Raw genomic sequence first — 22468 nt, forward strand, 5'->3', positions numbered from 1 at the left:
TGGTATACTTCAAGGGAAAGACAATTTTTTTAAAGTCTGTTGATGCTTCAGACCATATAAAGAATTACAAGTATATTTACAAATTATTGAGGGATGTAATCATGGAGGTGGGAGAGCATAATGTTGTCCAAGTCGTGACCGACAACGGTTCTGCATTTGTCAAAGCTGGAAAAAAGTTAATGAAGCATCATAATGTGTTTTGGACATCATGTGCAGCACATTGTATTGATCTCATGTTTGAGGCAATGGGGAAGAGAGAGAATGTTGCTACTGTGGTCAAAAGAGCTAGAACGATCACAAATTATATTTACAATCACGGTTGGTTGTTGGCAAAGATGCGTGACTTTTGCAAAGGAGAAATTATTCGTCCAGCTACCACTCGATTCGCCACCAACTATATTGCATTAGACAGCCTACTCAAGAAGAAAGCAGGGTTGAAGCAACTATTCACTAGTGACGATTGGGCCAACCACAATTTGAGCCGCTCAAATACAGGTCGTATGGTGGAAAGTATAGTGCTTGATCATGCTTTTTGGACTCAAACAGAACATGTGTGTCAACTGTTTGAACCTCTTTACAAAGTTTTACGGATCGTTGACACAGAAGTGTATCCTACTATGGGGGCAGTATATGAGTTAATGCGTGTAGTGAAGGATGAATTGGAAAGAAAACATGGTGCAAGGTGGGTCATTAAGATAATTGAAGACCGATGGTATAAAACACTATACCACGATTTGCATGCAGCAGGTATAAATTATGTCATAATTTGCAATTCATTTCTTTAGTTGCATAAGTATTATTTCTCTTATTAGAGTATGTGTTTCTTTGAACAGCATATTATTTGAATCCCCGATACCAATACAGACCCGGTGTTGGAGATGATGGTAACCTTATACGTGCTGTACATAATGTATACTCTAAATTAGACCCTGCATCACCAGCAGTTGGCCAATTTGGAAATGAGGTACACAATTACTTAAATTATAATAATTACTTTGTTGGATTAAACTAACACAATTTATTGTATTCAGCTAACATGGTTTAAAGATGCAAGAAGAACATTTGGAGAACCAACATCAGTTGCTGCTCGAACAAATATGTCTCCTAGTGAGTATAAACATATTTCACTATAAGTTTATAATAGAATTTGTTGGAGTTATTAGGCTTATCAACATTATTTTTCATTGTAGCTGAATGGTGGATCATGTATGGGACCGATGCACCAACTGTGAGAAAGTTAGCAATAAAAGTATTATCACAAACAGCTTCCTCATCTGCTTGTGAAAGAAATTGGAGCACATTTGCACTCATACACACAAAGCAAAGAAATAAGTTGGCTCATAGTAGCTTGGAAAAATTAGTTTATTGCTACTACAACATGAAGCTTCAAATTCGAGATAAGGAAGCAGAAATCGATCATGTCGACCGTGGTGACCCACTAGATGTGTTTGATATTGTTGGTGAAGATGATGATACGGAGGGTAACCAACTTTTTCAATGGATTAGACCTCTTCATTTAGATGATGATGAAGGCAACCCAGCTTCCAGAGTTGCTGAAGAAGCACGTAATGAAGGGATAAATGTAGAAAGAGTATTAGAGGAGGAGGTGGGATCTAGCAGCTCTGACTCTTTCGAAGAACTTTTGCAGCCAAGACCAAGAAACACTGGAATTCCACATTCTTCCAATCCTACACAACCACAACATCGTGCTGATACTAATGATAGCTCTAGTACAAGATCAGGAGACTCACCTACCACCGGAGGTGGGAATGATGAAGGACATAGTGGAGCTGGAGGTAGTGGAGCTGAAGGTAGTGGTGGTGGATATGGAAACTATTATGGACCACCACCTCCCAGATATATGAGCCCCTTCACTAGTAAGGCAAACTTCACGCATGCAACACAGGATGATGACCATGGCAGTAGGCGGGCAGGACCAGGAATTGGTGCCATAGGGAAGGACTATACTCGCAGAGAAAGAGGCAAGGGGATTTTGTCAAGTCAAGAAGATGACTCGTTATCTAGAACTTCAGACTCTGTTGGATTGGGAAGTAGTAACTATGGTTATACTCATAACCAACCATTTCCCTACCCTTCATATCCCATTTCTGTTGGGATGGAATCGAGCGACTCATGGAAACAATCCCAGCCTCAATCTTCAAATGATTTTTCTTATGGACAACCTCAACCAATCTCGGATCCATATGGGTGGCATATTAACAATTACATGCAAAACTATTTTGGGGATTTATCATTTGATAACTACTCTTCACAATACACTCATTCTACACATAGAGATGATGAAGATAGTGACAAATTTGAACCTAATAGGAACTCTATGTGGTACTAAAGTGTAAAATATTGTAATAATTCATTATATATAAATGATTATGGTGTGTTTAGACTTCTTTCATTAATTACTACATATTTTCTACACTCACAATGTTTGTCAGCTCGCTATATAATCAACTTGATAATGTTAAATCCATCATGCAATGCATTTCCTTCCAATTTTTTGTGATAAACTAATAGATAATTGACTAAATAAACATCCTACAAAGTTTCAATAAAAATTTCCAAGTTTTTCTTACAATTTCCGTGGTTTCCATGTAATTTTTATCGATATCGATATTTTACCGATATTTCCATCGATATTTCCGTGTTTTCGGACTACCGATATTTCCGATATTACCGATATTTTCTTCCTTGACTATGATATATCTTTGTGTTCTTGTGCGTTTATGTGATTTACGGTCGGATTTATATTGAACTAAGATCGACCGATTTTGTGCATCAACATTTGGTGTTGTGTATGAGAATCAATATGAAAAGCCATGTCAGTTTTCTCTCATTTTTTGACCTCAACACCGTGAAACCCTCACAACCACCACTGTCCACCAGAAAAAACTTACAAACCGAGAACCCAAAACCCCTCTCTCTGGCCAAATTCTCCAAGAAGCCTAGACACCCCCACAATGAAACCCTTACAACATCCACATCTCACCCGACACCGTAGCCTCAACCACGAGGCATCCACCCCTAGAACTCCACTTCCCTCTCACGACTGCGATTTGGGTGAAATGGGCCGATCTATGAAATCCATACGAAACCACAGTCATCGCACTGCCGAAAACCCAGGCAAAACCAAGTCGTCACACCGCCGGAAATTTCTCTTGCGGCTGCCATGCGTGATTGGCAGCTTTCGCTCCGTCTCCTTGCGACACCACCGCTATCCTGGAATCGGGGAACTCGGACTGTCAGTTCCCCACTCAACCCAAGTGACGCCAGTTCGGGAAAATTCGTCGGGGATCGACAAAGGCACTGCAAACTCGCCGCGGCCACCAGTGGAAAACTAACGAAGAAGATAAGTCTTCTTCTAATTCATTAATTAGTTTATTATTGTTATTTGTGATGAATATAGTTAATGAGGATCCTCTCCGGAGGTTCTTTGTGAGGATTTTAAGGATTTTTAAATTGTGTCTATTCATCATATATCATACGGTCAGAAATCATTTTAAATACTTCTATTTAAAATTAAATATAAATAGTATCTGACAAAAATTGACCGCACGATGTATAATGAACAAATACGATTTGAGAATCACTAGGATCTTTCACAAAAAAGATCTGGAGAGAATCCTCTTTCAAATATAGTCTTATTCTAATTGCATAATCAATTGCCTTTTACCATTATATGATTATTTAATAATTTTATCACATGATTATACTACAACAGGTGACATATTTTGACCAAACTACTTATTTTTATTATTTGAATGTTAGGGCACGGTGGGCACGGTACACAATACAAAGTTCTGATACAAAGCACAAAGTTATGTGTGTATATATATGTATATAAAAGCAAAGATGTCCGCGCTTTGTTGCGGGTTTTGAAATCATACCCACAATTTAACACACCCATCTCCAAATAATCTAGAAACCGATCAAAGCATTTGAATCCAAATGGTAGAAATAATTCTTCACTTTGCATGTATGTTCTATTGAATTTACATTAAGAGATTATGTACAACTAAAATGACAGCATTCTAGGTACAAATCACAGAGTAAATAAATTGTTCCCATAATCAATTTGCACCTGATTATACTAACTTTATATTAACAACCTATGTACAATAAAAATGATACACATGCTTTACCTCTCAGGACTTAATTTCTTACTTTACTGTTCTTATGGCTCATCACATTCTTCTTGTCCTGCATTCGGAAACACTTTGAAACTTCCTTTTAAAACTGTAAAGACACAAATTTAATCAATTAAATACAAATATATTGAAACGCCGAGAAGTAGAAACAATATTGAGACATAAAGAGTTCATGGAAAGATCAAACAGTGAACAAATCATGATTTTTTATTTATTTAGAAAACATACTAACAAATAACTAAATGAGTACCGACTAATGCCCTTAAACCATTGTTGTAGAAATAAAGACAAATACTTTAGAATAAAGTTGAGATAATTATGTAATGAAATAACTGATTGATTTGGAAGCCATTAAATCCAAAATCTAGCCTCTTCTTCAACACCATATCTCAAGCATACATGGCAATTTACAATCATCAAACACAGAAAAGATAAATCCCATATACAAACCCACACTAAAGGGTGCTTAATTTGTCCGAGAGGTATACAATTCTAAGTATTGGGTTTACTTCATATTGTGTGAAATCCTATTTAGAGAATGTGGATAATTGTTGGTCTAATCATTAATAACAACCTCCATGCGATGTGCAAAACACTTTAAACGTTATCGACATAGAGTTGATTAGCAATTACATAGTGGGTGGACAGTCCTTGGTTTAACTACATACTTGGAGACGCTTACCTTACAACAACAACAACAACAAAGCCTTTTCCCACTAAGTGGGGTCGGCTATATGAATCCTAGAACGCCATTGCGCTCGGTTTTGTGTCATGTCCTCCGTTAGATCCAAGTACTCTAAGTCTTTTCTTAGGGTCTCTTCCAAAGTTTTCCTAGGTCTTCCTCTATCCCTTCGGCCCTGAACCTCTGTCCCGTGGTCACATCTTCGAACCGGAGCGTCAGTAGGCCTTCTTTGCACATGTCCAAACCACCGTAACCGATTTTCTCTCAGTTTTCCTTTAATTTCGGCTACTCTTACTTTACCTCGGATATCCTCATTCCTAATCTTATCCTTTCTCGTGTGCCCACACATCCAACGAAGCATCCTCATCTCCACTACACCTACGTGTTGATGCTTCACCGCCCAACATTCTATGCCATACAACATTGCCGGCCTTATTGCCGTCCTATAAAATTTTCCCTTGAGCTTCAGTGGCCTACGACGGTCACACAACACGCCGGATGCACTCTTCCACTTCATCCATCCAGCTTGTATTCTATGGGTGAGATCACCATCAAATTCTCCGTTCTTTTCCAAGATAGATCCTAGGTAGCGAAAACAGTCGCTCTTTGGTATTTCCTGATCTCCGATCCTCACCCCTAACTCATTTTGGCCTCTGTTTGCACTGAACTTGCACTCCATATATTCAGTCTTTGATCGACTTAGGCGAAGACCTTTAGATTCCAACACTTCTCTCCAAAGGTTAAGCTTCGCGTTTACCCCTTCCTGCGTTTCATCTATCAACACTATATCGTTTGCGAAAAGCATACACCAAAGAATATCATCTTAAATATTAAGTTTGTGATCTTCGCTAGATTGCTCCGGTCATTAGTGTGGATAAGTATGTAAATGGATAGAGACAGGAAGCAAACACAAGATGTACGTGGTTCACCCAGATTGGCTACGTCCACGGAGTAAAGGAGTTCTCATTAATTGTGAAGGGTTTACACAGTATATAGGTTCAAGCTCTCCTTTAGTGAGTACAAGTAAATGATTTAGTACAAATGACATTAGGAAATATTGTGGAAGAATTATCTCGTAATCACGAAACTTTTAAGTACCGAAGTGTGGTATCGTTTTCACTTGCCTTATCTGTCTCATAGGTAGATGTGGCATCTTCTTTGGAAGTACTCTTTCTCCCTCCAGGGGTGGTATCTTTAACTGGTGGAGATGCACAAGGTAATATATCAATTTCACTTGACGCTTACTTGTAGTTTCAGGCTTGGTCAAGCGCGATACAAACCATGTAGTAGGAGTCCCCCAAGTCGCAGAGCTAGGGGATCTGCTGAAAGAGGTGACAGACAAGGTAAGCAATCAGAGCTCCAAGCAATCAGTCCCAGATCATAAGTTTGATTTCGAGTTCCGGCTGATTGTTATCCTTCTCCTTATCTTGTAGGTAGCATGAAGGATAAAGAGAAGAAAATGAGAAAATGTGATATGAGATACTTTTGCTTTTGAAGAAGTAACTTTCCACAGGCTTATTCTTGAACTGGGCTGGAGGGTTTTCTTGTTTCCGCCAGAGTATAAGGCCGACTGAAGAATTTGAGGGTCAAAACAAGTCCATCAAATCTAGAGTACGTTCGACCCTGCTGATATGGGATACTTTTGTTGTTGACAAAGTAGTGGATGTATCGGCATGTGTTATGTTGCGCTTGTCTCCACATGCTTCCTTGTATTCTTCTCACTTGCCCTATTTGTTCCTCAGGCAGATGTGGTATCTTCTCGGGAAGCATAAAATGTTGAAGATGAGTACTCGAGAGCAATGGGGTTCCAGGCAGTCAGTTCCGGACTGGAAGCTTGATTCCAAGTGCTGACTGATTGCTCTCTTCCTTGTCTTGCAGGTAAGAACAAGGCTATAGGAAAAGACAGGGAAAAAGCATGATATGGGATACTCTTGCTTTTAACCCTGATGATATGAGATATTCTTGCTTTGGTGTAGCTTGTTTGCAGAGGTATTCTCGGGGGGAAAGAAAGTTGAGTATTTCGAGAGGCTTCGTTGGGAGTGCCCTCTCAGATATGAGGAAGGGTTGAGCATTTTTGCAGGTCTGCCTCTCCGTTGAGGATGGAGGTCGACATATATAGGAGTTTCCCTAACAAGAAGGAGTAATACTATTCTTTTACCCTGCTTGGTCATAGCACGGTAGTGGGAGCTGCCAGCTTCACGTGTTTTAACTCTGTCAGAGCACTTTGAAAAAGTGGTCTGTGGTATCTGGAAAGCTGATGTTACGTGTGAAGATTACAGACAAGCTTTATCCAAGGAGATCTGGCTCTCGAAGTTAAGAAAGCGGTGTGAGGATTACAGACAAGCTTTATCTAAGGGCTCTCGAAGTTGAGAAAGCGGTGCCTCTACGGTTTTCGAACAAGCAATCCTGTCGGGGATCTGTCTCTCGAGATTCGGAGAACGGTGCCTCTTCGATTTTTGAGAAAGAAATCCTGCTAGGAGTCTGGCTCTCGATATTCGGAGAGCGGTGTCTCGTCGCTTTTTGAGAAAGTAATCATGTTGGGAGTCTGGCTCTCGAGATTCGGAGGACGGTGCCTCTTCGATCTTGAAGCAATCAATCTTGTTGGGAGTGTTTTCTCGAATGTGAGTAAAGGTTAGGCCTGTTTGCTAGTCTACCTTGCCACGGAGCACAGAGGTTGACACACAGGGACTTTCCAATTATCCAGCAGTGGTCCTGTTCCTTTGCCCTTGTGGGTAATAATATGGTAGCTAGACCTTCAAAATTTATGTGTCTAAACTTTGTTAGTGTTGTTTCTTTGCTATTCTTTTACCCTTCTTGGTCATAGCGATGTAATGGGAGCTGCAAGCTTCACGTGTCTAAACTTTGTCAGAGATTTTTGGCAAAGTTATCTGTGGTACCCGTGAGCTGATGTTGTGTGTGGAAAGTGGATGATTGAACAGTAACATTCACGTGCTTTCTACTTCACCAGAAATCTTCGACAGAATGCCCGTAATTTCCGCAAAGTTGAGTGTGCATGTGACAGGTGCTAACAAGGCTAAAAAAGCAGGTGCCTCTTCGATTTCTGAGATCGGCCCTCGTGGTCTCTGAGCAGCCCAGCTTTTGAGAAAGCAAGCGCCTCTTCGATTTCTGCGATTGACCTTCGTGGTCTTTGAGCAGCCCAGCTTTTGAGAAAACAAACGCCTATTCGATTCTTGAGATCGGCCCTCGTGGTCTCTGAGCAGCCTAACTTTTGAGAAAGCAAACGCCTTTTCGATTTCTGAGCATGCGCCTCTTCGAAATCTGAAGCTTCATCGAGTGCAGATTTTTATAGAGGCTGGTATTAAGTTCCAAAGCACACTTGAATCTCCACCAGTAGAAGCTCCCTTCTTGCATTTCTAAGATCTTGATTTGTCCGACCTCTTTTCTCTTCAACACCTTTGAAAATGTCTGGCCCCTCCGACCGTCGTTTTGACTTGAACCTTATTGAAGAGGCAGCCACGCCTTCTCCAGACAACATAGGCGCCCATCCTTCATATCCCCTACTGGTCCTCTTACCATTGGGGATTCCGTGAGGAAGAATGATATGACCGCTGCGGTGGTGGCCAGGAACCTTCTCACTCCCAAAGATAACAGACTACTTTCCAAACGGTCTGATGAGTTGGCTGTTAAGGATTCTCTGGCTCTCAGTGTTCAGTGTGCAGGTTCTGTGTCTAATATGGCCCAACGCCTATTTGCTCGAACCCGCCAAGTTGAATCATTGGCGGCTGAAGTGATGAGTCTCAAACAGGAGATTAGAGGGCTCAAGCATGAGAATAAACAGTTGCACCGGCTCGCACATGACTATGCTACAAACATGAAGAGGAAGCTTGACCAGATGAAGGAATTTGATGGTCAGATTTTACATGATCATCAGAGGTTTGTGGGTTTGTTCCAAAGGCATTTATTGCCTTCGTCTTCTGGGGCTGTACCGCATAATGAAGCTCCAAATGATCAACCTCCGATGCCTCATCCTTCTAGGGTGCTGTCCAGTACTAAGGCTCCGAATGATCCCCCTCCGGTGCCTTCTCTTTCTGGGGCTCTGCCGACTGCTGAGACTTCTCCTAAGCAACCTTTGTGAAGGCTCCCTCTTGTTTGTTTATTTTGACTCATGTATATGTACATATTTGTAACTTCTTAGAGATATCAATAAATAAGCTTTATTTCATTTCAACGTATTGTGTTAAATACACCAAAGCCTTCTTCACTAAGTTCTTCGAATTTTTCTTTTGTTGAAGCTTGTATGTTGAAGCTTTGTGAGTGGAGCATGTAGGTTGAGGTAGTGTTCCCTTAATTTCCCGAGTGGGGAAAACTTCTCGATTAGAGACTTGAAAAATCCAAGTCACTGAGTCGGGTCGGCTATATGAATCTTAGAACGCCATTGTGCTCGATCCTGTGTCCTGTCCTCCGTTAGATCCAAGTACTCTAAGTCTTTTCTTAGAGTCTCTTCCAAAGTTTTCCTAGGTCTTCCTCTACCCCTTCGGCTCTGAACCTCTGTCCCGTAGTCGCATCTTCTAACCGGAGCGTCAGTAGGCCTTCTTTGCACATGTCCAAACCACCGTAACCGATTTTCTCTCAGTTTTCCTTCAATTTCGGCTACTCTTACTTTACCTCGGATATCCTCATTCCTAATCTTATCCTTTCTCATGTGCCCACACATCTAACGAAGCATCCTCATCTCCGCTACACCCATTTTGTGTACGTGTTGATGCTTCACCGCCCAACATTCTGTGCCATACAGCATCGTCGGCCTTATTGCCATCCTATAAAATTTTCCCTTAAGCTTCAGTGGCATACGACGATCACACAACACGCCGGATGCACTCTTCTACTTCATCCATGCAGCTTGTATTCTATGGTTGAGATCTTCATCTAATTCTCCGTTCTTTTGCAAGATAGATTCTAGTTAGCGAAAATGGTGGCTCTTTGGTATTTCCTGATCTTCGATCCTCACCCCTAACTCATTTTGGCCTCCATTTGCACTGAACTTGCACTCCATATATTCTGTCTTTGATCGGCTTAGGCGAAGACCTTTAGATTCCAACATTTCTCTCCAAAGGTTAAGCTTCGCATTTACCCCTTCCTGAGTTTCATCTATCAACACTATATCGTCTGCGAAAAGCATACACCAAGGAATATCATCTTGAATATGTCTTGTTAACTCATCCATTACCAACGCAAAAAGGTTAGGACTTAAGGATGAGCCTTGATGTAATCCTACAGTTATGGGGAAGCTTTCGGTTTGTCCTTCATGAGTTCTTACGGCAGTCTTTGCTCCTTCATACATATCCTTTATACCTTGGATATATGCTACTCGTACTCCTTTCTTTTCTAAAATCCTCCAAAGAATGTCTCTTGGGACCCTATCATACGCTTTTTCCAAATCTATAAAGACCATGTGTAAATCCTTTTTCCCATCTCTATATCTTTCCATCAATCTTCGTAAGAGATAGATTGCCTCCATGGTTGAGCGCCCTGGCATGAACCCGAATTGGTTGTCCGAAACCCGTGTCTCTTGCCTCAATCTATGCTCAATGACTCATTCCCAGAGCTTCATTGTATGACTCATTAACTTAATACCCCTATAGTTCATGCAATTTTGTGCGTCGCCCTTATTCTTGTAAATAGGCACCAAGGAGCTCTTTCGCCACTCGTTTGGCATCTTCTTCGTTTTCAAAATCCTATTGAAAAGGTCAGTGAGCCATGCTATACCTGTCTCTCCCAAGGCTTTCCACACTTCAATCGGTATATCGTCTGGGCCCACTGCTTTTTTATGCTTCATCTTCTTCAAAGCTACAACCACTTCTTCCTTCCTGATTCGACGATAAAAGGAGTAGTTTCTACACTCTTCTGAGTTACTCAACTCCCCTAAAGGAGTACTCATTTCATGTCCTTCATTGAAAAGATTATGAAAATAACCTCTCCATCTGTCTTTGACCGCGTTCTCTGTAGCAAGAACCTTTCCATCCTCATCCTTGATGCACCTCACTTGGTTTAGGTCCCTTGTCTTCTTTTCCCTTGCTCTAGCTAGTTTATAGATATCCAACTCTCCTTCTTTGGTATCTAGTCGCTTATACATATCGTCATAAGCCGCTAACTTAGCTTCTCTCACAGCTTTCTTCGCCTCTTGCTTCGCTCTTCTATACCTTTCACCATTTTCATCGGTCTTATCCTTGTATAAGGCTTTACAACATTCCTTCTTAGCCTTCACCTTTGTTTGAACCTCCTCATTCCACCACCAAGATTCATTTTGATGTGGAGCAAAGCCCTTGGACTCTCCTAATACCTCTTTTGCTACTTTTCGGATACAACTAGCCATGGAATCCCACCTTTGGCTAGCTTCCCCCTCTCTATCCCACACACACTGGGTGATTACTTGCTCTTTGAAAATGACTTGTTTTTCTCCTTTTAGATTCCACCATCTAGTCCTTGGGCACTTCCAAGTCTTGTTCTTTTTTCTCACTCTTTTGATATGTACATCCATCATCAACAAGCGATGTTGATTAGCCAAGCTCTCCCCCGGTATAACTTTGCAATCCTTACAAGTTATACGATCCCCTTTCCTCATTAGAAGAAAATCTATTTGTGTTTTTGACGACCCACTCTTGTAGGCGATCACATGTTCTTCTCTCTTCTTAAAGAAGGTGTTGGCTAAGAAGAGATCATATGCCATTGCAAAATCCAAGATAGCTACCCCATCCTCATTTCTCTCCCCAAAACCATGGCCATCATGAAAACCTCCATAGTTGCCTGTCTCCCTGCCCACGTGTCCATTTAAATCTCCTCCTATAAATAACTTCTCCGTCTGAGCAATTCCTTGCACCAAGTCTCTAAGGTCTTCCCAAAATTTCTCCTTCGAACTCGTATCCAACCCTACTTGAGGTGCGTACGCACTAATCACATTGATGAGTTCTTGTCCTATTACAATCTTGATTGCCATGATTCTATCTCCTACCCTCTTGACATCTACAACATCTTGTGTCAAGGTCCTGTCCACAATGATGCCAACACCGTTTCTTGTTCTATTTGTGCCCGAATACCAAAGCTTAAACCCTGAGTTTTCTAGATCCTTTGCCTTAAGACCAACCCACTTAGTTTCTTGTAGGCACATAATATTTATCCTTCTCCTCACCATAACTTCCACTACTTCCATAGATTTTCCCGTTAAGGTTCCTATATTCCACGTTCCTAAACGCATTATACTCTCTTGAACTCTACCCTTCTGTCCTAGCTTCTTCACCATCCCCCGTCTAATAGGATCAAAGTACTTCTTTTGTGTGTCCTGTGTAAAGTTGATAGGAGCATATGCTCCCAAACAACTTTGAGTGGAGTCGTTCGAAAAGAAGTTTCTATGGCCCCCTTGCTCATTTAACACTGCATCCGGGTGCCGATGGAGATACAGCGACCCTTGCTCACTTATCACTGTGCTCGGGCCACACAGCGCGCCACTTACGGGTGACGTTCTAGCTTTAGCGCGATTTCGTTCTAGATTCATTGTCATAAGGATTCGACGTAACTGTGGAGTGCCGGTTGTCGACTACCTGACGCCCTCCCCCTCCTCCTTTATCCGGGCTTGGGACCGGCAGTGTAAGATAAACTTACACAGGCGGAGTTACTTGGAGACGCTTACCTTGATTGAAATATTTTCCTTGCGCTTTTTTAAGATGTCTAGAAACACTTGGGTTTAAAGTCTCCACACTCAAACACCATAAAACATAATTGAAAAAATCACAATTTAAAAATGGTTGAAAAAATTAAAACTTGGTAAGCAAAATCTAAGAGGGCTAACAAATTACCTGCACTTGGAACAGAGACTGGCAAATTTGCCGATCCACAATGATCAGCCTTTCTTTCATTCGTGTGTATTGGCTGTTCTGCACGAATGATTCATGCAAACCTTGAACCTCATTGCCCAAATTCAAACTCTCTAAAACCCTAAAAGCAAATAAAACAGAGCAATCAAACCTAAATATCTAAACCCCTTTTGACCAAAACCCATAAATTAGAACATAAAACCCAGCATTAACCTGGTAATTTTTTATTATTTTTCTTCTCATTACTCATTTACAAAATATATTAAAATTCATATAAACTAATAAAACCCAAAAAAAAAAAAGGAAAACAGAGTTTGATCGAATACACCATGCATATTTCCCACCACCAATCAACCATAACTGATTTCAATACCCTTAGCTGCTCTAGTAGACCATCTAGTGACACCTAACTGCCACCAAAATAAAAGACATGATCAAGACCATACATATTACAGACTAAGCTTAAAAACAACTGTTACCTATTAAGCAAAACTTGAACTCCTTGATATGGCAACCTCTCAATCCATTATGTAGAGTATAAAAGCAAAATTATTGACAAACCAAAAAATAACAATTTAACTTGCACAGTAAATGAATATTAATAAAGTTACAGAACTCAATGGATTACATATACTAGTAAAAAAGGAAAACATCAATGTTTGGGAAGTTACTTTGTTTGAAATGTCAGGAGCATCTGGTGTACATACCAGGTAAACAGTCCTTGCAAAATTCAAGGCTTCAAAATAAAATAAAAAATAAGTTCAAAAGAAATCAAAACTATTAATCCTAACAACTGTTTAGTAAACAATCTTTCCATAAAACAAATTTGAGAAACCAAAAAGGGGAACTAAATTTAAGTTGAATAGAGTTGACAATTGCTTACCTAGAAATCCAAGCGAAATCCCCAAAAATTCACTCCCCCAAAACCCTACAAATCACCAGAGTCGAAAACCAACGCTACACCAGGATCATCCACACAACGACAAACTCCGATCATCATCACCGATCTCCATCTCCTTACAAAGTCAAAACCCTTTTTAAGAACGAAAACAAAAGGTTCTAAATTTACTCAAACCCAACAATAACAGACGAAATTAAAATTAATTAGAGCAAAGTTAGGGTACAAATTTGAAATTCCAAAAACCCAAATTAAACGCAAAATATCAGAATTCATAACACAAAGACTCAAATTAACACAAAATCAATGTGCTTTCAAAAGAACGTGAAAAACTGTAACTTATCGAAAGTGCAGAAAGATTGAGATCGAAAATACAATCGGGGTTAAGTTCGTGAGATGAATGGGAGACGACTGGTGGTAACGATGAGGTCCGAGGCATGAAACAGCTGTTTCTTATTCCTGAGATGAAGGGGAGACGACTGGTGGTAACGATAAGGTCTGATTCGCCGACGTTCAGATGGCAATAGCTCTCTGTCCTCGCTAGCTGAGTCACGGAGAGGAGAGCGAGAGGGAAGAGAGATAACAGAGTAGAAAGAACCAAAAAAATATAAAAAAAAATTCAGTATATATAATTTATAAAACAATGGCATGCCTGTAATAACAAAAACTTAACAGGGGCAAAAAAGGAAGCACATTGTGCTTATGAACAGTGTTTCGGTTATATTTGAGTTGGATTGTCTGCCGTCCCCATCCCATACCCTTCCATGCCCTCCTATATTATGTGGTCACGGTTAAGCCACGTCAACATTTTATATTGATTTTTTTTTTATAAAAATAATAATACAAAAAGTAATGAGAATATAAAATGTTGACGTAGTTTAACCGTAACCACATAAATAGGAAGGCATGGGAAGGGTATGAGATGGGGAGGGCTGACAATCCAAGTCCTTTTAGTATATATTGAATTTGCCTGCATTCATCATGTCAAGATTAATATGCTCAGAATGCTTTCGGTATGCATGACTCATATTTCACTAATCTCAGTCGCATCATACATTTTTAAATAGGCATTTACTTGTGCAATCTTAACCCTAATATATTGTGATTGCCTTTAACGATGTCAGATATGAAACAACTCATTAACCACACAACTTACATAGTATCACATTATGCTTTTACCAAACTTTTTTGGTTAATTTATTGAGTATGCGTCCATGCTTATACTATCATTTATTGTCAAGACTCTATTGATCAACATTATTACTGATTAAAGAAACTTGTCGACCACTACTAATGAACTTATAGATCAATGAGCCACATCTTTATGGTGACAAAGATTTAGTCCCAACGGTGGTCTCCTGTTTGACCGAACACCTGCTTGCTCGAACACTAGCTCATTTGGACACCTAAGCGATCGGACACCTGCGAGCTCATGCACCAAGTCGTTTGGGCACCTACGAGATTGGACACCCACAAACTTGGACACCCTTGAGCTCAAATCTCGACTTACAGACCCAACTCAAAGTCCCCATGTATGGCCCCGACTCAAAGACTTGACTTGTGGACCTGATCCGTGGATCCAACACATAGACCCAATATACGAACTCGACAAGCGGACCCAAGTCATGTCGAGAGTTAACTAATAATGAGTGCACATTGACGTCGAGTGTATACTGTCACACCCCGACCCTGACATACGTCTAGGATCGATGCGCGAGGGTAGACTATAGGGGATGCCAAGAAATACAAACTGAAATACTGAACTGAAAATAACAATAATCACAACTGTTTAAGGAAAAATATAGGGGCAACCTAACACTCCAAGCTCTCTAAACTCTGTCAGCTACCCCAAAGCTCTTCGTATCTACTAAAACTTGCACAATTGCCCCTACACCATGGGAATGGTGCACCGGGCAAACAATAACCCAGATAAACTGCGAAACTCTTGTGAGTGACCATAATTCTACGTATGTGATACTATTAAAAACCAATCATCGATTCGGTTTATAAACGTCAAATATAAAATCATAATCAAGTCACTGAAAATCTCAAATGAGTCATCCAGACATCCAACGGCTCGTTTGAAACAAATCACAAAAGCTCACAACCATAAACTCATACAACACAATGAAAAGTAGGGTTAGAGTGACACAGTTCGACCGAAGCCTACATCACTGAAGCTATCTTAATCCAAACTCAATCCGAAGAATCAACAAAGCAATTAATCGGTTCCAGACCTCTCAACGGAACCATAATACCAAATGGATTCCAGACCACTCAATGGAATCCAAACAAGATATGATTCCAGACCACTCAATGGAATCGCGGAGTAGAAGGGATTCCGGACCTCTTAACGAAATCCGAGTAGATACGATTTCGAACCTCTCAACGGAATCGTGGAGTACAATGATATCAGACCACTCAACAAAATCCAAGCTGGATACGATTCCGGACCACTCAACGGAATCACGGAACACGAGGGATTCTGGACCACTCAACGGAATCTAGACGGAGCAGGGAACTAGACCACTCAATGAAAACCCAGTTCTGGATCACTCAACGGAACCAAGCGGAAGGCCAATAACCGTACTGTACAATGGCTTAAAGAAACGAGACAAGGCACAAGTTACTCAATTTACAAAAGCTCAACGAAGTGAAACAAGGCACAAATACTAATTTAGAACGAATCAATGAAGCGGGAAATGAAACAATATCGAAGCAACAAATCCCCATCACAATAGGTTAACGGTCCACTACTAGCCCTCACAGTTCATCACAACATGCCAATCATACAAATCAAACCATATTTCAAATATACATGTCAAATCTCATTTCATAAACATAAATCGATGGCTAAGTATTAAATATAACAATTCAATAGAAAACGTATTTATAAAAGCAAGTCATATCCACACAGGATAACAATTACAGAAATAGGGTAATCACCAATATCACATATATTAAAGTCACTCACCTGGAGTTTGCGCTAACGCACCCTAGCACAAGAATTGAGATGTCACGCAATATCGTCGCCTAAAACAAAGTACAAGTCCACTTTTAGATTTTCTTCGATAATTCACATACTCAAAAACTCTCATACATCCCCCACAACAACATTTAATGAAAATCAAACCGTCGTTCAAAGGTAGGGTCCATGATCCTACATCACTTGCTCTGTAAGATCCAACCTCTAGATTTTCGATTCGTAAATTCCTCAGGTCCTTAAATATTACATACTATAATGTATCAAAGTTTGGTGATGATTCAATGGTCGGATCGTTGATTGCTATAATGTTCAAGTGGCGGACCTTAACGAAATTTCGCCGGATTCTGCAGATTTTGCAGATTTTCTGGGCATCTTTAGAACTCCATATCTCACTCGTTTCTCAACCAAATCTGACCCATAATATACCAAAACGAAGCTAGAGAAGTGTAGAACAAGATTATACCTGCTTGGATCCAAAAGGTTGCCGGAGGTGGCCGGAAAATGGCCTGAAATATGGCTGTCTGCGGGAAAACTGGTAACTCGCTGGAATTTCTGGGCAAACTTTAAATTGTTATAACTTTCTCATTTCTTAACCAAATCACACGATCCAAACATGAAAATTTATCTACACATCACTAGGAATCCAATTATGGTGCTTAGAGTTCTTACCTTGGTCAGAATATATGAGAAATTGACCTGCAAAGTGACGGCTCAAATGGAGGTTCTTGATTTGTTTGATCCCGAGGTAAACTCGAGTATCCAACACATGAAACAGGTTCCTGGGATGATGGTGAACACAGTGAGGATGTTTGCAAGGTCCAATTTTCTGGAAAGGAAATGGTGGTGGATGATGGCGTGTCTCAGTGAAGAAGAGTGAATGAGAGAGAGAATAACGGGAGAAAGAAGAAGTGGAAAAGAAGAATCCAGAAAAATGGGGACCAATATGTGGTCCCACGTGGTAGATAACAAATTTCACATGTGTTCAATTGTCAATTTACCAAAATGCCCTCAACAAGTACTATCCAAATATATAAAGATAAAAAAATACGTAGGGACTGTAGACATTGAAATTTCGGTGGCATAAATGTTAGCCATTGCATTAAGATCACATTTGTAAAACATTAAAATTTTAGTGTAATAAATGTTGACCATTGTATTAAAATTACAACCTTCATTCACTTCACCTACAACATACACCCAAGTTTCACCTACAACACCCACCAAAATTCACCTACAACACCCACCAAAAATTCACCTACAACACCCACCAAAACAAATGGATGGTGGTGATTCATTCCCAAGGCCTATAAATAGGCTCCTCCATCAAAGAATCAAAGGAGGATTTTTGGCATACACTTTCTCTACTCCCAAATTGGAAGAGAATTCACACCATACTAAAGCCTTGAAGCCTCGAAACTCTGAAGCTCTCAAGCAAATCCCGAAGGATCAAGAAAGCCCTCTTCATTCTTCGTGAAATCCTCATTCAAGATCAAGCCCTAACGCCCCCCTTGAAGAACTTCCACCAATTCAAGATCAAGCCCCGACGGCCCTTGAAGAAGGTGTTCATCATTCCTCAACCGTTCGTCCAAGATCAAGCCTCGACGGCCCTTGGATCAACAACACTACATCTACACGTTTCAAAGATAGAATCAGAGGATAAATTTGTAGAAGAGATTGTAACCCCTAAATCATTAATACAAATATTATTTTGTACACGTGTTCTTGTCTCTTTCGTTTCAGGAATTTCCGTGTTCACAAATTTGGCACGCCCAGTGGGACAGTCTCTACCTCTCATCTCTATCTGTGAACCCGCAACAAGCACAAATGGCGTCAAAAAAGGCCCGAGTTGTTCCCGCTGCCGATGCAAGAAACAAAAGCGTCATCACGGCAGGGGGCATCACTTCAGGCATCATAACTCGAAGCAAGGCAAAAGCTCTTTCCGCCGCCTCTTTCGCCCCTTCATCAACTCCGCCGAAGGCACAAGAGCACCCGAGGTTCGAACCGGTGATCACCCTGGCCTCGCTCAGGGCGCCAAGAGAGGAAAGCCAGAGGAAGTACTCTGAATCCTTACTTTTCGATGCCGACTCGAGCAGCGGCATAGCTATGCAAGTCATGGTTACTGGAACAACTTCAATTGAGGAGCAGCTGGCTCAGATGAATGAAGCAATCGCAAAGCTCACAAGGACTGTGGAGGAAAAAGACCTGCAAATCGCAGCACTCGTTAACCAACTAGATGCAAAGCCCGATGAAAAAGTCAGGCAAGGGGATAATCCAGTAAAGAAGGAAAACGACGAGGATGAGGAACCTCCATTGGAGAACGTCGAAGAGACGCTGAAGCCAGACCAAGCGGCAACACTCATGGGGTCTCTCTCTATCCAGCAGCTGCAGGAGATGATCGCCAACACCATCAAGGCGCAGTATGAAGGAAGCTCACATGATTCCGTACTATACTCAAAGCCCTACTCCAAGAAGATTGACGCTTTGAAGATGCCGAGGGGTTATCAACCACCAAAGTTTATGCAGTTCGATGGAAAGGGGAACCCGAAGCAACATATCGCCCACTTCATTGAAACCTGCAGCAATGCTGGAACAGAGGGAGACTACCTCGTCAAGCAGTTCGTGCGCTCGCTGAAAAGCAACGCCTTTGACTGGTACACCGACCTCGAGCCCGAGTCTATCAACAGTTGGGATCAGCTAGAAAAGGAATTCCTCAACCGCTTCTACAGCACGCGCCGCACCGTAAGCATGCTGGAGCTGACCAGTACGAAACAGTGGAAGGAGGAACCCGTCGTCGACTACATCAATAGATGGCGTTCATTAAGTCTAGATTGCAAAGATCGGCTTTCTGAAACCTCTGCCATTGAGATGTGTGTTCAAGGCATGCACTGGGGTTACATTACATTCTCCAAGGCATAAAACCAAGAACGTTTGAGGAGCTGGCAACGCGTTCCCACGACATGGAGCTGAGTATCGCCAATCACGGAAAGAATGAGCCGATCACCCACTTCAAGAAGAATAAGGTGTTCGCCCCGAGTGCGGACAAGACTGGAAAAAAGCCTGCCAAGGAAACTTTTACTGTCAACATTACCCCCATCAAAACCCCATCCGCGCCTATCAAGACCACCTCTACGCCTATCAAGATTTCCTCCAAGACCAAGGCAAAGGAGACAAAGAGAAGTGAGCCTCCTCGCACCCAAGACAAGTATAAAAACACCTTGAGAGAGTTGGAGCAAAAGACGTACCCTTTTCCTGACTCAGACGTGGATGCGATGTTAGATGACTTGCTGGAAAAGAAGGTAATTGAGTTACCAGAGTGCAAGCGCCCTGAAGAAATGAATCGAACGAACGATCCTAGGTACTGCAAGTACCATCGTATCGTAAGCCATCACGTGGGCAAGTGCTTCGTCCTCAAAGAACTCATTATGAAGCTAGCGCAACAAGGGAGAATCGAGCTAGACCTTGAGGACACAGCCGCAACACATACTACTACGGTGGCGTTCGGATCCTTCGATCCCGTGCCTCTCCAAACGACACCTGACCATTCCCATCAATGTGCAAGCTACACGGCGCCTTCTACACAACCATCGCTGGGGGAAAACGAACAAGATGCGTATACCGATGATGATGAAGGGTGGACATTGGTGACCTATAAAAAAACAAGGAAACCAAAACCACAAGCCACGAGACCAAAGGTGGAACAAGTGAGAAAATACCGTCGCCGCAACAGTAGGAAGCCTAAAAGAAACGTAAAAGTCAATAAGCCAACGTATGCTGGGGAACCTATGGAGCAGGAACCACGCATTCCTGTCTCCTTGTACGAGTACTTCCCGAATGACTTCTTCCAACAGTGCACTATCGCTGCATGCCATATGGTCGAAGTAGAAATGGAAGAACCTTCAAAAGGCAAAGATATAACCACTGAGGGAGAAAAAACTTTCACGCTCGAAGAAGGTCTGCCAACACACTTTAGCATTGAGGAAGCGTTACGATTACCAAAGAAGATGCGAATAGCATTAGCAGCTGTCTTGGAAAGTCCCAATGAACACGAAGGGCAAGAAAGCAAGAACGAAGGCTTGAAGCCTCGGCCACATGAATGTGCCACATGTTGTGCCATCGAGGACGCAATCCATTTCACCGATGAAGACTTGCTGCTAGGATCCAAGCCTCACAACCGTCCTCTCTTCGTCTCTGGGTATGTAAAGGGGCACAAAGTCAACCGCATGCTTGTGGATGGTGGATCAGCCATAAAAATCATGCCAAAGTCGACAATGACTACAATCGGCATCAAGGCGGATGAACTGTCCCTAAGTCGTCTACTAATCCAAGGTTTTAATCAAGGAGGACAAAGAGCGATGGGCATGATCCGAGTGGAGATGACTATTGGTGAACTCAAGTCGAGCACGATATTCCACGTGATTGATGCAAGAACTTCCTACGACTTACTCTTAGGAAGGCCTTGGATCCATGCGAATGGAGTAGTACCGTCCACCCTTCACCAATGCTTAAAATTCTACCGAGAAGGAGTGAAGGTGATCTATGGCGACACCAAACCATTCACTGAAGCCGAATCACATTTCGCAGACGCCAAGTTCTACATGGATGAAGACATGGTGCCCGAAGCTCTTCCAAAAGAGATCAAATCCACGGGCAAAGCAACACCTAAAAAGCAGGAGCGACAAGCCATGCCCAAGAAGCAAGAAGAAGAAGTTACGCCGTCTCCAAGCAAGAACGATAATGAGCTGGCTAAACGTGCAACAACAAAGGGGAGTAGGACGCCCTCAAATGGACCAAACACACCCGTCTTCCGATACATCCCGATGTCGAGAAGAAAGAATGGTCAATCTCCGTTCGAAACTGGAGCAAACAAAGCCGATGCACAGAGGCATATGGATAATGTAAAGTTGCTCAAGACGAATGCAGTTTTACCTCTGACACAGCTAGGCGGCACTAAGGTCGCAAGACTACCGCAAGGCTTCATAAAAGCTTTACCAAAGGGGGTGGAACCAAGCTTTCTCCCAACCCAGAGGACCGAAGAAGGTTTTGATCCAAACGCCTATAAACTCATGTCGAAAGCTGGCTACGACTTCGCTTCTTCTTCGAATCATGGAAAGAAGGTTTCAAACACCATTAACAATAAAGAACGTGACCTCACCGAGACTCAAAAGAAGTTGAAGAAGCACGGTTACGGAGTTGATAACAACAAAGCTGGACTAGGCTTCACATCAAATGCACCCGTGAAGATTTCAAGCAAAGCGAAAAATGCTAGCACTCAACACATCAGCGTGAGTATTGAACAAGATCATGATGAGCCTAAATCCACCCCTTGGACGTCAGTCTTCGATAGGATGAATCGTTCAAGACCCAGAATGTCAGCACTTAACCGCATTGGTGGTCAAAACCGAACCTCCGTCTTCAAGAGACTTAACATGCCAGCATCCCAAAGCTCTGTTTTTGAAAGGTTGTCAAAACCTAAGAAGCAAAGCAACACGACTAGCTCTCTTCCTCGTCAGTCAGCTTTGGAAAGACTTGAAGACAACAAGAAGTTTTCTAGAAATAGGAAGACAACGTCAAAGGAAGAAAAGCTCGACATGATAGCAGAAAAATGTGATATTCGAAGCTCGATTCCTTCAAGGATGAAGCGCCAAGCAATCTTGGAGGTGGACACAAATGGACCACTAAAAGTAAGAAGGCGCACCATCATCCACACTGGACAATCTTCATGCCAACCAGCCCAAGAGGACGACACCGAAGAGGAATTCCAAGATGTCTTCCACATCACGATCCAAGAAAGAAAAGAAGATGAGATCCCCGAAGAAGATGTCACTGCTGCGCCACCGCAACTTGAGGATGGGGGGCAATCCACGGTCGATGATCTCAAGGAGCTCAACTTAGGCACAAAAGAGGAGCAGA

At 41.8% G+C, this 22468-nt stretch overlaps 1 long non-coding RNA gene across 1 annotated transcript; it reads left to right on the plus strand.

Moving 5' to 3' along the window:
* The first annotated feature begins 839 nt into the window (after positions 1-839).
* On the plus strand, positions 840-1524 carry LOC139193776 (uncharacterized). Its single transcript, XR_011578250.1, has 3 exons — positions 840-964; positions 1032-1107; positions 1191-1524. It is a non-coding gene; the product is annotated as an uncharacterized lncRNA (long non-coding RNA).
* The last annotated feature ends 20944 nt before the right edge of the window (positions 1525-22468 follow it).

The sequence above is a fragment of the Malus domestica genome, chromosome 17 (assembly GCF_042453785.1).
Source record: "Malus domestica chromosome 17, GDT2T_hap1".
Taxonomy (NCBI): Eukaryota; Viridiplantae; Streptophyta; class Magnoliopsida; order Rosales; family Rosaceae; genus Malus; species Malus domestica.